A 15,264-nucleotide genomic window follows, 5' to 3' on the forward strand; every position below is an offset into this window, starting at 1 on the left:
AGGCAGATCAGTTCTTGAAGCCCGGATCAAAGTGGTGAGTTGTAAGGAGGCAATTCTACTCGGGGCAGGCTGGGTTGCTTTCCCCTTGCTTGAATTGTGGTGGGTTGCTCCTATTTTGGGGGGGTTGGTGGATGGGTCCAGGCAGAGTGTCCTTTCTCCATGCCTGCAGCTGAGTGCTCTTTCTGACACACAGGGGCGGAGGGAGGAGGACCTTCCTGAAGCTGCTCTTCTATTGGCCAATGGAAGGGCCCAGGGTGGTCATAATAATAATAATAATAATAATAATAATAATAATAATAATTTATTATTTATACCCCACTCACCTGGCTGGGTTTCTCCAGCCACTCTGGGCGGCTTCCAACATAATATTAAAATACAATAACCTATTAAACATTAAAAGCTTCCCTAAACAGGGCTGCCTTCAGATGTCTTCTAAAAGTCTGGTACAGTGGTGCCTCGCAAGACGAAAAGAATCCGTTCCGCGAGTCTTTTCGTCTTGCGGTTTTTTCGTCTTGCGAAGCAAGCCCATTGGCGGATTAGCGCTATTAGCACTATTGACAGTTTAAGCGCTAAAAACGGCTTTTTCAGGCTTAAGGGATTAGCGGTTTTGCTGCTAAAATGCTTTTAGCAGCTTAGCGCTTCAGAAAAAGGGGTTTTGGAGCGGAAAAAACCCTCAAAATTTTTCGTCAATTTTCGTCTTGCGAAGCAAGCCCATAGGGAAATTCGGCTAGCGAAGCGCCTCTGCAAACGGAAAACCCTTTCGTCTTGCGGGTTTTCCGTCTTGCGAGGCATTCGTCTTGCGGGGCACCACTGTAGTTGTTTTTCTCTTTGACATCTGGTGGGAGGGCGTTCCACAGGGCGGGTGCCACTACTGTGAAGGCCCTCTGCCTGGTTCCCTGTAACTTGGCTTCTCACAGCGAGGGAACCACCAGAAGGCCCTTGGCACTGGACCTCAGTGTCCAGGCAGAATGATGGGGGTGGAGATGCTCCTTCAGGTATACTGGACCGAGGCCGTTTAGGGCTTTTGCATGGGTGGCAGATTGCTGTTCAACCAACCGATAGTAAGGGAGAAAAGGAAGAGGCCAGGAGACAGGCTGGCAACGCTTGCTCGGAAACTTTGTACAATTGCATCAACGCAGAGCATCAGCAGAGAAGCAACAGGCAGCATCCTTTGAGAGAGAGTCAATCTGCTATTCATCAGGAGAATGGTGAATGATCTGATGCAGAAGAATCGTCTACGCCACAGCCGAGGCTGATGAGAAGGGAGGCAAAATCTAGAACAGTAGCTCATGCAGAGGGGCAATGGGTACCCTCCTCCACCATGGATGGTGTTTGTGGCTCACTGGAGCCCTTAAATGAATTTATTTCTCATGGCATAGCTTGGGATCGCCTGCTCTACCAGCTTGCTATTCCTCATAATAGATCCCTTCATGGCCTTTACTCCAACGCTGCCCGGAGCTGGCGTTAAACTACTTTTTCTTCCTTCTTTCTGGCCTTTTCAATTACTTTGTGTTTGCTTGATCTGCTACCAGAATATACCCTGCGGTTCCCCTGTTTTAGCCTCTGCTAAACCCTTCAGTCCGCGTCCTCTCTGATGACAAAAAGTATGTGGAATTGGCTAAAACGGGGAAATTCCTGTTCTCACAATACTTGGAAAGAATGAAAAATCTTTTCTCCTCTTTTTTCTTCTTCAGAAAGTGAAAAGAAATAACAGAAGAGCACATCCAGTACTTTACGAATGTTTGTGGTGGCTTTGCCCAGAGGGTTCCCTAAAGGGACAGGATGAGGAATGGTCGCAGCCTCTCTTTGATCTGACTGCGGCTTTTTGAAACATGTCCACAACACGACCCCAAGGTCCACTGAGAGAAAACACATGCATTGGAAGGAAAACTGAGAACTGAGTACACATCATCCATTTAAAGCGCAGTTAATTCATGTGGTCCCCCCCCCCAAAAAAAGAATCATGGGAACCGTAGTTTGTTAAGGGTGTTGGGAATTGTAGTTCTGTGGGCGGTAAACTACAGTTGCTAGGATTCTTGTGCGGAAGCCATGTGCTTAGAAACAGCTGGTGTCTGGGACAGCTGTTCCCAGTCCAAACAGACAATACAGGGCTAGAGGTGAGTGAAAGGCAGGTTCTTCTCGTCCCAGCTGAAAGGCCGAATTATGCACAGACAAAATATTCCCGGTGGAAGCTGGCCAGGGTGGTGGCAGCTCCACAGCAGAGCAAATTCTCTCACCTTTGGGGTGTGCTCAACCGCAGGCCCTGCTGAACTTCCTCATCCACAGCATCAATCTGGGAAGACCACCTGCTGCTCCTTGTAGACATTTCTGCCGCTCCTCTTTCTTCTCTTCCCTTCGTTTTCGCTGCCAAAGCAAGTGTTGTGGTGGCAGCAGGGTTTTCTCCAAAAGAGAAAAGGAACCAAAAGAGTCTTAAGCAGAGACCAGAGGAAGATCCTGCGCTGCCGAATCCAGGGCGCCCCAAACGCCGCAATTTATGCCATTATAAAGTGGCCCCTTAGGGAAAGTATTACTGTATTGTATTGTAGTCAATGTTATCCCTGCTCAAAGTAAACTTATTGAAATTAATGGCCATCGGCATGTTAGGTCCAGTAATTTCAATGGGTCTACTCTGAGTATAATGGGAGTTAGAGACAACCATAATCAATAACACTATGAACCTCACTTGGTTGAGCTTGGTCCAGTCACTGCCTCTCACAGACTGGTCTACCTCAGAAGGTTGTTGAGAGGATAAAAGGGGGGAGAGAAGAACCACCTAGAGGTCCTTGGAGGAAACTGTATATTGACATGAGTTTGTGGGTACCAGACCCCTATAATCCTTTTAAGTGTTAAAAGCTAAATAAGCAAGGCTAGCTTCCTGGGTGATGGGCCATTAAGATAACAAAGGAAAGGGGATTCTGTGCCAGATAAAAATGGGTGGGGCCCCTCTTAGATACTTGGGAGGACAAAGCCAGAGTTTGAGAGCAGGCGTTTGCTGTGATGTGTCCTGGAGAAAAAACCTCCATGATGGAAAGGCAGAGAGAGAGAGAGAGAGAGAGCGCATCATGGCTGATTTATGCTTGAATCTAAGGCTATGGCTATGGGAGAAACCAGCCTTTTCTGGGATGTTAATGCTGGGAGCTCCTCCATTGTAGGCTCAGGTGGTATATACAGTGGTACCTTGGTTTAAGAACAGTCCGGTTTAAGAAAGATTTGCTTTACAAACTCTGCAAAACCGGAAATAGTGTCTTGGTTTGAGAACTTTACCTTGGTCTAAGAACGGAATCCAAACAGCGGAAGGGCACCGGCGGCGGGAGGCCTCATCAGGGAAAGCGCACCTTGGTTTAAGAATGGTTTTGGTTTAAGAATGGACTTCCGGAAGAGATTAAGTTCATAAACTGAGGTACCACTGTATGTGAAAATAAACCATATATCCTAAAGACACAACATTCTCCACTGTGCCTCATTCCCAAAAGGAAAACCAAACCCTAGCTGAAGACCTGGAACTCCTGGAATCTCGCACCTCTCAGAGTTTAGGGGTGGCATGCAACAATATAAATGCAACAAATAAATAAGCCTATTACTGTTATTATTTTGCATTAACATCTCAAGGTACAAAACTCTCTGCAGACCGTAATTTTGAAGTAAATGTGATTTACAGCCAGTTCTTTCCCCCTTTTTCTTTTGCGTTGTGAAAGAGAAAAGCATTATAAAACATGACACCACAAAGCGAAATGTTATCTGGGTGACACTTCAACAGAACTGCGTGTGCTTTGTGACTGCCGCCCCCATCCATTCTGTACCATGGAAACCCAAAATCTACACTCTGAATTAAGGTATACAAATACGAACCCTTGCCAACTTTGCATAATTTATTCTGCTAGCTACAGGAAGGGACAAGGTGCATGAAAAACCTTGCGTCCTGGAAATTAGGAATTCTTTACTGAGCATCTCTCTGATTCCTCGTTCTACCTGGACACTGAGGTCCAGCACCGAGGGCCTTCTGGTGGTTTCCTCACTGCAAGAAGCCAAGTTACAGGGAACCAGGCAGAGGGCCTTCTCGGTAGTGGCACCCGCCCTGTGGAACGCCCTCCCACCAGATGTCAAAGAGAACAACAACTACCAGACTTTTAGAAGACATCTGAAGGCAGCCCTGTTTAGGGAAGCTTTTAATGTATGATGTATTACAGTATTTTAATTTTTATTTTTTTTGGAAGCCGCCCAGAGTGGCTGGGGAAGCCCAGCCAGATGGGCGGGGTATAAATAATAAATTATTATTATTATTATTATTATTATTATTATTATTATTATTATTATTATTTCATCAGACATTTGAGGTTCTCTCCGCAATCATGAGGGTTAGAAACCTCCCCGCCCCCCAATACTTCTTTAAATTGAAGACTGGGATTAAAAAAGCAAAGTTGGTTTCAGCTGCATGTTATTTTAATAGAAACCACCACTTTCCCCCTGCAACTACCACCTTCTTGTTTGGTTTCCAGCAAACTTCATTTATAGATAAGCCCCTGCCAATGAACTAGTGTGGGGGAAGAATCATTGTTCCATGAGATTCCTATTATGAAAATGGTCAAGGTCTTGTTTGAAGGAGTGCCTGTTGTTGTTATTGCTATGACAACCCTAATCATAATTTTTTTTGGGGGGGGGGACGGGACCGTTTAACCCTGGAGAACTATTGCAGTTGGTCAGACATCTTAAACATTAATCATTTTTTTGCTGGCTGGGTGATGTCATCTGTTTCCTTTTGGTGGGAGAGAAAGGTGATAACTGCCCGTCTGTCTGGCAATGTTCCATCAAAGCGTTCCTCTTCCGCCAGCAAGAGTTATCGAACTTAATTGATACGGACGGCAAAACGGACGGCATATGGGAATGCAGGGAGCAGCCTTGGTACTGGGTCAAATTAAGTTATACTCAGAGCAGACCTGCCGAAATCAACTGGCTGAATTTAGTCATGTTCATCAGTTTCAGTGGTCAGATGCCAGCCACGGATTGAAATTGGGACCCTCTGCATACAAACCAGATACTCCGCCACTGACCCAGGACCCTTCCCCACACACAATACCATATTTACTAAAAATGCTTCTCATTAGGTGCCAGAGGCCAAAGCTTCAGTGCCCTGATGCTCCTCTTTCCACCCCTCTCTCTGCCCCGTAACTAGTTAAAAAGCCCATTTCCTCAATTTATGCAGGGCGCATATTTTTGCTCTTAGAGTCACAGAATTGTAAAGTTGGAAGAGACCCTGAGGGTCATCTAGTCCAACCCCCTGCAATGCAGGAATGTGCAGCTGTCCCGTATGGGGATTGAACCTGTGACCTTGGGGTCGTCAACACCATGCTCTAACCAACTGAGCTAAGCTGCATTCTTATTCTATTTTTCAGCAAGGTACAGCCCTCCCCATATGCTTTCTGCTCATTTACTACTTTTTATATTGTGATTTTATGTTCTGTGATCTACAGGTATAGGGGGGGCATACAAATTTAATTAATAAAGTGATAAATAAATAAATAAATTGATGATGATGATGATGATGATGATGATGATATCACAGTTTTGCCAGGTAGCTCAAGGCCAGCGGCTGTGGTATAGACCAGCCCAGACCTTGGCCACATTCACACCATATATTTACAATTCTACTAAAGTGGTACCTCGGGTTAAGTACTTAATTTGTTTCGGAGGTCCATTCTTAACCTGAAACCGTTCTTAACCTGAAGCACCACTTTAGCTAATGGGGCCTCCCGCTACCACCGTACCGTTGCTGCACAATTTCTGTTCTCAACCTGAAGCAAAGTCCTTAACCCGAGGTACTATTTATGGGTTAGCGGAGTCTATAACCTGAAGCGTACGTAACATGAAGCGTACATAACCCAAGGCACTACTGTATAGGGAAGGATTTTTTTTAAAAAGTTTAATGTTTTATTATGTTTTTATATATGTTGGAAGCTGCCCACAGTGGCTGGGGCAACCCAGTAAGATGTGGGGTATGTGTGTAAGTAGTAATCTTATCATTATGGAATGGGACGTCCCTATTTCCATCGGAGAAATGTTGGAGGGTGTGGAATGCGTTGTGTGAATGCGGCCCTGCTGAGCTTCATCAAGCTTCAGGTCGTGCCCCGGAACCTCAAGGATTTCGCTGTCAAAATTGCAAGAGGCAACAGCTCTCTGCAAAGCCTTCTCCCACCCCAAATGTAAAACCCCGCTTGGAAACACTTGGAGGCTGGCGACTTGTCCTTTTAAGACCCGAGGCTTCAGCATCCTCCTTGCTTCTTCCCCAAGACCACCCTGTAAGGCTGGATGACATCATGGGGCACTTGAAAAGACCACTTGTGTTTTGGTGGGAATTTGCAAAGTGGCCCATTAAAAGCACACTTTTTTTAAAAAAAGGGGGGAGGGAGGGAGAGCAAGGGAGAACATGTCTAAGCATTGCAAGCTTTCAAACTGGCGAGCCCCATTTGAGAACTCCCTCACCCCCCCTTTTCCTAACATACTGGTGCAAAGCTGCTGTAGATGAAAGCTCTGGGTTGTGCATTTTACAGTCAATTGTCTCGCCCAAAGGCTAGTTATCACTCCCCGGTTGTGTTATTGCAGTTAATCCAGTTAAATGCCTTTGGGATTGTCAGACCCGCAGCTGAATTCCTTGCTCCTTCTATTAACATGCTTTGTTTAGAAAGAGAAAAGGCCTGTTGTTTAAAAAACCCACTGGGAGCTCAGCGAGACGGCGGCGTGGGTGGGGAGGGTACATAGCTGCGGTGCTTAATTTCTACAGTAAAAGAGAGGTGCCGGGGCTTATGTCAGCCTGGCCTGAGATACTCTTTGCCCTCCCCAGGATTATGTTCTGTATGTATTCATGCGGTGCTTAAAGGCTCGAAGTCACTTCCACGTAGGTTAAACCACAGAGCCTAGGACTTGCCGATCAGAAGGTCGGTGGTTCAAATCCCCGCGACGGGGTGAGCTCCCGTTGCTCGGTCCCTGCTCCTGCCAACCTAGCAGTTCAAAAGCACGTCAAAGTGCAATCAGATAAATAGGTACTGCTCTGGCGGGAAGGTAAACGGCGTTTCTGTGCACTGCTCTGGTTTGCCAGAAGCGGCTTAGTCATGCTGGCCACATGACCCAGAAGCTGTATGCTGGCTCCCTCGGCCAAGAAAGCAAGAAGAGCACCGCAACCCCAGAGTCAGCCACGACTGGACCTAATGGTCAGGGGTCCCTTAACCTTTATAGTATATTGCAGTTGGGCAGTGAGGACTGAGAAAGGAGCTTGCTAAGGACGCAAACTGAGTTCAGTTCTGAGGTGAGATGTACAATGCCATCTCATGTGCACTTTCCATTGAACTTAATGGGAATAACTTCCAAATGAACATGCGTAATGCACTGTACTATTAACCAGAGATGCTCCCAGCGCAGTTCTTTTAACTATTTTGGTGCAGCTGCTCCTTAGAAACCACCATCCCCTTGCAAACTGGTTTTCATTAAACACTCCCCAACAAGTCTCTAGTCCTCAAGCCTGTGGAGAAACTGTCTGAAACGTGTGTGATAAATGTGGGATGTAATCCACTGGGAGCAGTCAAATACAACATTCCATGTTTTCCTAGAGGGGACATGCAAGGGGATGTTTGGTCCAGCCAGTCAAACACTTCCTGTTTCCTCCTGGGCTGGAGCATCCTTCCTTTTGCATGTGACTACAGTCCAGGACTTCCTCCGTTGTTGGAGCAGCTTTTAGAAACTGGGATTATCCACATATGGGATAGCTCCACATGTATATACTTTGTAACTAAGTCTGCCTTCAGGGATCCAACTGTGAACTGAATGTGAGTAAACTGCTTTTATATACTTTACACAAGATTGTGGAGTGTTGATTCTTTTAAGAGGGATATAAGGGAACCTACCAGGAACCTACTAGTGAGAGGCTTACACAAGCAACCAGCTACCCACCGTGTGTTTAAAAGGGGAATGTGAAACTCTGCTAAGTAAAGGAACTTGCTAGCGCAAGTTAGGAAGGATATTAATAAACAATATATCCTCTCCTGCCTCCCTGAACATTCCCACAATAAATAGCAAAATCTCAGGAGATCAGGAAGGGAGTGGGAAGCAGAGAGCAGGATTATCACTGATTCAGACTATCTTGCTGTCCATGGACTTAGCAGATGCAGCAGGAGAAAGGATGTTCAATCAAGCAAATGTATGAGACGCTGCCTGGCTTGCGTTGCATAATTGATGCCGACTGCAGAATCCAGCTTTTCTCAGCTGCTCTGCAGGGTCATGTTGTGCAGAGATCTTACCCCACCCCGACACCCGAGATTGACACATGCCAAACGTATACGTTACCGTCAAGCTATTTATATCGCCCTATGCAATCTTTGCTCTGGACCTAAAGACTTTGCCTGTGTATTCACATTTGACATTTTGTGATCTGAAATCCAGGCGAATACCACATATTGAAAAATGCACGGACTTTTGGGGAATCCAGAGGCGGGGGGGAATGTGTGTGCTGCCTCGATGGAAAAGCAGAGCAAAATACCAGATGACAACAGCATACCGTTAAAGATCAGGGTTGCAAATCTGCACTGATTAATCTGTTAGGTCAGGGTTGTATTTTAAGGTTTTCAGTGCTGGGCTGGTTGCCATAGGAGACCAAGAATGCTATGCTGGCAACTAAGTGTAATAATAATAATAATAATAATAATAATAATAATAATACACCCAACCACTCTGGGTGTCTTCCAGCAAAATATAAAAAACACAATAAAACCTCAAACATTAAAAACTGGCCTTCAAATGTCTTCTAAAATTCAAATACTTGTTTTCTCCTTGACATCTGATGGGAGGGCATTCCACAGGGTGGGTACCACTACTGAGAAGGCCCTCTGCCTGGTTCCCTGTAGCTTCACGTCCCGCAGTGAGGGAGCCACCAGAAGGCCTTCGGAGCTGGATCTTAGTGCCACTGTATTCTGCTCTGGTCAGACCTCACCTGGAGTACTGTGTCCAGTTCTGGGCACCACAGTTCAAGAAGGACATTGACAAACTGGAACGTGTCCAGAGGAGGGCAACCAAAATGGTCAAAGGCCTGGAAATGATGCCTTATGAGGAATGGCTAAGGGAGCTGGGCATGTTTAGCCTGGAGAAGAGGAGGTTAAGGGGTGATATGATAGCCATGTTCAAATATATAAAAGGATGTCACATAGAGGAGGGAGAAAGGTTGTTTTCTGCTGCTCCAGAGAAGCGGACACGGAGCAATGGATCCAAACTACAAGAAAGAAGATTCCACCTAAACATTAGGAAGAACTTCCTGACAGTAAGAGCTGTTTGACAGTGGAATTTGCTGCCAAGGAGTGTGGTGGAGTCTCCTTCTTTGGAGGTCTTTAAGCAGAGGCTTGACAACCATATGTCAGGAGTGCTCTGATGGTGTTTCCTGCTTGGCAGGGGGTTGGACTCGATGGCCCTTGTGGTCTCTTCCAACTCTATGATTCTAGTGTCCAAGCTGAACGATAGGGGTGGAGACACACAATGAAATGCAGGAGAAGCTTCCCATCCTTCTCACACTGTAGTGCAAAAGTGTGCAATTATATTTTTTGCCCTTCCTCCTTGCCTTGCCCTCACTCTGAAGACTTTGAGTACTTGAGTAAATGTAATAATTTCTAATGTGGCTATTGCGATAAAATTACTCCTTTGCTGACCCCTGGTTTAGACATTGTGAAGCTAGATGGACCAGTGTTTTGACTCAGGCAGGGTAAGGCAGCTTCCCATGTCCCCCACGCAGGAGGTAATATTCTAAGATGGTGCCTTCTGCTCCAACATGTATTTGGAACATATTTTCTTTAAGCAGGCACCCCCTTCCAAAACACTTCATCATATATTATGCAGATTTACAGCCCACTCCTATACATGTTTAATTGGAACACAGGGCGATGCCCAAGCAACTCATTCCATCATTGCAAGGATTTCTGCTTGTGCAATGTAACCTCCCTCTCTTCTCCCCCCGTGTGCCCCCTAAAGATTTCCCCAACCCTCCAGTGAATAGGGGAGGGGGCAATGTGTGTACAAGCGTGAATTCCCCCATGAAAGTGGAAATCTTTGTAGTGATGGACTATGCTAGTTGGATACCAACCCAAGACCCACTACATTCAGCGAATAAATCATTTAGTCAGATTTAAACTGATTAAAACTCATTGGATTTTATTAATCAGCCAATTATTTTTTTAAAAAAAACAGGTAATATAGTGTTACTAACAATAAAACACATGTACCAATTTTCTTTTTTTTATACTCTTTATTGGTTTTTCAGTTACATACTCCACATACACATATTGTATTGCCTTTTACATTTATATTTGCTCCTAAGAGCTGGCTTCCCTCCTTCCTTCTTCTGGCTTTTTTATATTGCATCTAAATTTTTCGCATTGTCTCCATCCATTTTGTATATCGTTCTTCTTCTTCCATATTTGTCCATAGAATATCTATAAACAAATAAATCCTTCTATATATATATACAATTCTTGTTGTCTGTCTATATTCATTTACAGCTACTATCAGTTACATTAGTCACATTATGCTTTTGTTTTTATTATCCAGTAAATTTCTTTATATTTCACATTATGAGGTTTGTTTCAGTTCTACTGGTTTCACTATTTCACCTTATCTTTCCTATGTACGACATAAAATTTTCCCATTCTTTTTGAAATGTTTCATCGCCCTGTTGTCGAATTTCCCCCGTTAATTTAGCTATTTCAGCGTATTCCATTACCTTCTGTCGCCATTCTTCTACTGTTGGCAATTGCTGTTGTTTCCAAACCTGGGCTAATAATAACCTCGCCAACGTTGTTGCATATAAGAACAATTTCTGATCTGTACCAATTTTCATTTCGCAACATGATATACCGTATTTTTCGCTCTATAAGACGCACCAGACCACAAGACACACCTAGTTTTTGGAGGAGGAAAACAAGAAAAAAAATATTCTGAATCTCAGAAGCCAGAACAGCAAGAGGGATCGCTGCGCAGTGAAAGCAGCAATCCCTCTTGCTGTCTGGCTTCTGGGATAGCTGTGCAGCCTGCATTCGCTCCATAAGACGCACACACATTTCCCCTTACTTTTTAGGAGGGAAAAAGTGAGTCTTATAGAGCAAAAAATACGGTACAGTGGTGCCTCGCAAGACGAAAAGAATCCCTTCCGGGAGTCTTTTCGTCTTGCGGTTTTTTCGTCTTGCAAAGCAAGCCCATTGACGGAGTAGCGCTATTAGCGCTATTGGCTAAAAAAGGGCTAAAAACGGCTTTTTTTGGGGGGGGGATTAGCGGTTTTGCTGCTAAAATGCTTTCGTCATTTTTCGTCTTGCGAAGCAAGCCCATAGGGAAATTCGTCTTGCGAAGCACCTCTGCAGACGGAAAACCCTTTCGTCTTGCGGGTTTTCCGTCTTGCGAGGCATTCGTCTTGCGGGGCACCACTGTATTTATTCCTGCGGTTATTCATCAGTAACGCCAATGTGTGAGTTAGCGCTTGTGCATGAGACGAAGGAATCGGAAATGTATATCTCATCCCTGGCAGGAAGCAGAGCATGGAAAGCACCTCTTGCTTCTAGAGAAAGTGAGTAAACGTTAATCTTTAACAGGGTTGCATGGAAGTCAATTGGACAGCTGTACCAGTTCGGTTGCGTAAACCCCGACTGGGTTCTTGGCCAAGGAGGGGCTGAATCAATAGGAGATGGGTTTAATGTGTAACTCAAAGGCTGTGATGTTGACTTTGAACTTCTCCTGGCCCTGCCTCAAATATACCCTGGAAGACGGAAACCCAGGCAGCTCTAGCAGTGGCTAGCAAAGTCTCCCTGTCCGCGAAACTCCACCCTACTTCCATGGCCGCAACTTAAGTCAAGAAATGTCAAACAATTTAATCACCTGGCTTTATCTCAGCTGTGTAAATGTAATGCTTCTGAATTGGGAAGCGACATTTCCTTTGTTTCTAGAAGGTGCACACAGGTCTGGAGACAGGCACTAACTTGAAAGAAGTGTTTGCCCTGTCTATGAGAGGCAGGGTGGAAGCTGAAGGGACCCTGGAGAAAGAGAAAACTCATCCCCAAAAGAGAGGGCAAGAGGGCAGAGATTTGTACAAAATTTGCCAGGTGTGTATGCATAGAGAAGGGCACATGGTAAGGGCAAACACTTCTTTTAGACCAGTGGTGTCCAAACTTTTTTCAAGGAGGGCCAGATTTGATGAAGTGAAGGGCTGTGGGGGCCGACCAAAGTTGTTGACTTTTTTTTAAAAAAAGATTGAAGCATAGCTGTCAACTTTTCCCTTTTGTTAAGGGAAATTCCCTTATTCCGAATAGGATTCCTTGCAAGAACAGGGAAAGGTTGACAGCTGTGGGTTGAAGTTGTTCTTTAATGATTTTAGCCCAAAGTTGTTGAGCTTTTTTTAGGGAAATAAAAAATAAACTGGATTAAACTGACTGGCGGGCCGGATTGCACCCCCAAAACGGACTTTGGATATTCCGGTTTTATTCCATTCTCCCGACATTTCCTGACCTGATAATTTCTGCCTTTTAATGGGATCTTTCACACAACTTTAAGAGGTGTCATTTCCATCTGATTCTTTTTTTAAAATAATAAAAAACAACTATTTGCAATCTTGTTAATTTAGAAAATCGCAGGAATGTTGCACTGTGTTTTCATGGGAGAAATTTGGGGCGGTATCCTGGAACACAGTTCTTTCCCACTGTTTAAAAAGCCACTGTTCCATAATGCAACAGGTGCTGCTGCTGCTGCTGCTGCAGTGCAAAAGGGAATGTTTGAAATTGGGACAGAAGTGCGAGGATTATAACCAGGAAAACTAACGCAATAAACCCCAGGTCTGAATGCAGCCATAAAATGGCACTTGCGATCTCCTGTTTGCATAAACACTTGTGTTAAAAATGCAAAGCAGGAATCTATTTTGGTGCTGAAAATTAATAATAATAATAATAATAATAATAATAATAGGAGAGGGGAATCATCTGCTTGCTTAATCCAAGCATTGACTATAAACTTTCTAACCAATTACTCTGAGGAGTAATTCAATAGTAGTCATTAAGTCTCATCCATAGGATGGAAATGGCTGCTTTCATTTGGCTTTTCACCTGTTGTTGGCCTGTTTGTTGGTTGGGGACCATTTGACTGTTTTATGGAAGTGAGGTTGGACTGGATGGTGTGATCAGGAGGCTATAAGGAGAGTGAGGTGGTTCCTGAATTCCTGATTTGCATTATTACATGTGAGGCTCTACTTTTTCTTCTTTTTAAAGATACAGTGGTACCTCAGGTTAAGTACTTAATTCGTTCCGGAGGTCCGTGCTTAACCTGAAACTGTTCTTAACCTGAAGCACCACTTTAGCTAATGGGGCCTCTGCTGCTGCCGCGCCGCCAGAGCCCGATTTCTGTTCTCATCCTGAAGCAAAGTTCTTAACCTGAAGCACTATTTCTGGGTTAGCGGAGTGTGTAACCTGAAGTGTATGTAACATGAAGTGTATGTAACTGGAGGTACCACTGTACATATTTTCATGGTGTTGTATTCTGATGTTGTATCTTCATGCATTTTTAAAAATACGATTCGCTTAAGTTTTTTCCTTTATTTTATGTACATTGTTTTGAGAGGTGGATTGTTTAATTATGTTACATAAAATGAGGTTTTTTAAAATTATGATTGTGTTATTTATTTGTTGCATTTATATACCACTTTTTCCGCCAGGGAGGCTAGGCCAAGATGATGACTTGCTGAAGGTCGTCAAGCAGGGATGTGAATTCTGGTTTCCCAAGTCCTACCTAATCTGACACTCTGGCTCTCAGCAGTAGCTGCACTGGGTGTGGAATCTGTATTTTTACATCTTTTTTTGTTGTTGAAATATGTAAACCACATACAGAAATACACACACACACATATCTATCTATCTCCAAGTTAGTAATAATAATAATAAATTTTTATTTATACCCTGCCCTTCCTGGTTTAAAAACCCCGGTCTCAGGGCGGCTAACAGCAAATATAAAACATTGATTCGAATGCGACTTAAAAACAGCATAAGCAGCATAAAATACAATACAAAATGCAGCATCAATATCAATAAAATTCAAAAATTCAGGGGGCATTGGGGGGGGGGGGAAGGGTTTCTTCATGGAAGAGGAAAGGGGAAAAGGGAAAAGAGGATCAGGCTAGTTCAGATTGAAGGCCAGGCAGAATAGCTCTCTTACAGGCCCTACAGGAGGAGATCAATAGATACAACTAAGCCAGGTCTATGCATGGCTAGACCCATACTTTTCTCCCCCATTTATTAATTGATATTTATTGGGGGGGGGGAATCAAATGTAAAGCAGTAAAGTGACACAAAAGGAAGAAAAAGGGGGAAAGAACAAAACACAGAACTGTGTAAAGCCGGGGAGGGGGGAAGGAAACATTATATGAATATATACAAAAAATACCCTAACCCATACATTCTTTTGTAAATTTGATATCATTATCCTAATCCTAATAGGAATCCTAATACTAATAGGAATATTAATAGTCTACTACGTTTTGTATAGATTTGTTCCTAATATTGTCATATTTATCCGAGCAGAGTCTACGTTTGTAAGCAGTCTGCTCGTAGGTTGCAAGTGTTATCATATTATCAAAACAATGGGCTTGGCCCATACTTTGCCACTGGAGAGCAGGACATAACAGGCCTTAACCCCAAACCGTGTCCTTAATACCAAGAAGGGTTTATAAAAAAGTGGTTATGTACACAACCATACAATTAAAGCACCCACTCTCAATAACTTGGGGACTGTAGTTTATCCCTCACAGAGCCAAAGTTCCCAGCACCCTTCGCAAACTACAGTTCCCGGGATTCTGACAATGGGGTGGGAAGAATGGGCTTTCAATGGACAGGATGTACATTGCAACCAGGACAATTCTGTGAATTGGATGACTTTTTGGTCCCTGAGGCAAAAACTCCAGCTGCCAGCCCAAGGGGGAGAGCCGCCATCTTTTCCTTCCCCTCAGGCAGCAAAATGGGAGCCATTTGTAAAACTGTCACTGAAATAAGAGGAGCTATCCACACTTCCTGGAGGTCAAGGTGAGATAGAAATGCTTTAAATTTTTTATTTTTTGATTTCGCTAAGAAGACAGGATTGTTTCTGTTAAGTCACTTCGAGTTGTAGTCCAGCAACACCTGGAAGCCACCAAGCTGGCGAACGCTGCAGGTAAGCAAAACAAGTCACCCTATCCGAGGCATAGCTGGATAGCTCTGTCGGTAAAGCATGAGA

This window comes from Podarcis tiliguerta (genome assembly GCF_965153285.1).
Source record: "Podarcis tiliguerta genome assembly, chromosome: 14".
In the NCBI taxonomy this organism is placed as follows: domain Eukaryota; kingdom Metazoa; phylum Chordata; class Lepidosauria; order Squamata; family Lacertidae; genus Podarcis; species Podarcis tiliguerta.